This window comes from Aegilops tauschii, chromosome 5 (assembly GCF_002575655.3).
Source record: "Aegilops tauschii subsp. strangulata cultivar AL8/78 chromosome 5, Aet v6.0, whole genome shotgun sequence".
NCBI lineage: Eukaryota > Viridiplantae > Streptophyta > Magnoliopsida > Poales > Poaceae > Aegilops > Aegilops tauschii.
This window is the reverse complement of record NC_053039.3, coordinates 140,705,422-140,708,138: the sequence shown is the minus strand read 5'-3', so window position 1 is coordinate 140,708,138 and position 2,717 is coordinate 140,705,422. Positions and strand designations below refer to the sequence as shown.

Below are 2,717 nucleotides of genomic sequence, written 5' to 3'. Positions count from 1 at the left end.
AATATTAAATTTCCCACCAGCCCAACCTACCGCGAGCTACATGCCCAAGTTTGAAAACAGCCCAGCAGGCACATGACAGCATGCATAGCGCTGTGTACCCGAGGCCCATGTACAATCGCAGCGCCGCAGCCCATGGGACCATTGTATTGCAATTTAATAGCCAGCATATATCCACAGAAAACAAATCAGTACACATCGCAATGCTATAGTGGATGGCACAGATTTCAGCCTTCAGGTAGCTCGGCCACCAAAATGCCACAGTCGTCTCCACCGTGCGATCTTTGTAAGAAGATATAACAGGTTCCATCGCTATATGGAGTATGAAAATTATATATTGTATTAAATGGCCTAGCGAGCACCCAGTGTCAGTGAGGAGCATTTAGAACATATATGCCACCGGTATTAAATGTGCTAAATAAAGTGCTTTATTTGGTACTACTAGAAATTGCATTTAAATGCGTTCACAAACTGCCTTGATTTTCTGTATAAATCTCCATGTTCCATTGCTCAACCCAGTACCCAGATGAACCCTTAACCTTGCAAGGTTCCATGAGACCACAGAGCGCTGGCGCATTAGCTGCTACAACACTGGTGTTCCTCTCTTTGATCTGCAACATCCAGATTTTGGTCTCGGTCACGGGCTTGTCCAGGTTATCTACCTATCGCAAAGTGTCCTTGATTTCTTCTTGTTCTTATCTGTTCCTGCTGCTTGATTTATTTATTCTTTGATCCATCCCATGCATATTATAGCTTTGCGATGGATAATTCCCCAAATAAGCCAGAGCTCGGTGCTGCTGCCGCCGCCGGCAATCCAGAGGCTGTAGTCCCTGATGCCGCCAACGTTGAGGTCAACAGGTTAGCCCCTGGATGCTCAAGTTTCTTCTTCATCATTGTTTTCTTACTTACTACCAGGTATTTGCGATTCCTAATTAATGCCCGTTGTCCAGTGTGCCAGCGGTTGATGCTCAACACCCAGACCCAGCAGACGTATTGGCTTGGGCATTAAGACAGGGTCAAATTCATGCGGACCCACTTATGCAAAGGCTGGAAACTGTTGGAGCGCTGCTCGACATAGAAATGCAGATTGTTCCCCCAGTGCCCCACCAAGTGATCTTGGCTGCACTGGACCAGCTTGCCATGATGCCTATGCCTGCCGCCGATCATGCTCCTCCCGAAGCCTCACAAGAGATCGATATAGATACCGAGGGGGTGGAAGGTGATGTGCCGCCACCCCCGGCAAGTCCCTGAGCCGCATATATAAGCTGCCGATTGCAATCGACTATTTTACTATCTGTGTCTGGGAATAATTAATAAATATCGGCAGTATTATGATTTTATCTCGCGTTTTGCTTCGGATTCGTGATCCTAAACAGTGCAATTATGATTGTATCTCGCGTTTTGCTTCGGATTCGTGATCCTAAACAGTGCAGTGCTTTCGTTTACTACTTCAGTTCTTGTTACGTATACCTTGGTTCAATCATGACTGATCGACGACACTGTTTTGTATGTACGGACTAGTTAGATATGCATGTTTACCTGCCTTTCTTAAGAATATTTTATGTGCATCTGGATCTGCATCTTCGATGTTCTGTGTTCCTGGACTAATTGTGTCAAGTTATATATATTGCTTGTGTTGTGTGCCTAGCTACTTTTCATACTACTCATGTACAGGGATCGTGACTCCCATTTCATGCTTTTCTGAAAATTGATTCTGGATATGCATGTTTTTCTTCCTTCCCTAAAAATGTTGTGTGTGCATCTGGATCTGCATCTTCGATGTTCTGTGTTTCTGGACTGCTTGTGTTGTGTGCCTACTTTTCATACTACTCATGCATGCACAGGGATCGTAACTCTCATTTCATGCGTTTCTGAAAATTGATTCTGGGTATGTATGTCTTTCTTCCTTCCCTAAAAATGTTGTGTGTGCATCTGGATCTGCATCTTCGATGTTCTGTGTTTCTGGACTGCTTGTGTTGTGTGCCTACTTTTCATACTACTCATGCATGCACAGGGATCGTAACTCTCATTTCATGCCTTTTTTTTGCGGGTGAAAAATTGATTCTGGATATGCTAGTGCCTAATTGTACCTTAGGCAGGTTTATAGTTCATGTAAGCACAGCTCTAATTTTCATTTTGCATCCACATCTGAATTTACCACTATTTTAGATTCTTTTTTTTTTCATTGCAAACTCTCAGTAGTGTAAAAAATATCTTGAAAATAAGATGGTGCAAACCTTATATAATGATATTGCAGTGGATGAAATATAGCCATATTTTAGTCCAAAAATATGCCATGCCATATTCAGATCATCCTCGTTGCAGATTGTTCATCCCTGATTTCCTAGATATGCTTTGACTAGTTATCTTTAAAGGCTTCCAGTCATTCAAATTACTGAGCCTGCATGAGCATCAAACGAATAAACAACCAGACACTTATCCAATAACATATACTTAACTTTCTGCTCTATCATTTATGACCAATTTCTCGTGTTCTATTAAGATATGAAGTTTTTGATATGTTCAAAAGATGGCAACTCATCTATCAAACGACATATATCATATGTATGTACCATATGCAAATTTAGTCACTAATCGTCCCCCTGATTATCTTTCATATATCACATGTTCTGAGTGTAGTGATGGGAGACTTCGCGGTTAAGTTTCGGGTTAGGTCGAAAGCTGATGGGTTTAATTGGGCTCTGGTGGCGGTTTATGGT

General features: G+C 42.2%; 1 long non-coding RNA gene across 1 annotated transcript; it reads left to right on the top strand.

Moving 5' to 3' along the window:
• Nucleotides 1-489: 489 nt before the first annotated feature.
• LOC120963894 (uncharacterized) lies at nucleotides 490-1,389 on the top strand. Its single transcript, XR_012183629.1, has 3 exons — nucleotides 490-650; nucleotides 751-855; nucleotides 948-1,389. It is a non-coding gene; the product is annotated as an uncharacterized lncRNA (long non-coding RNA).
• The last annotated feature ends 1,328 nt before the right edge of the window (nucleotides 1,390-2,717 follow it).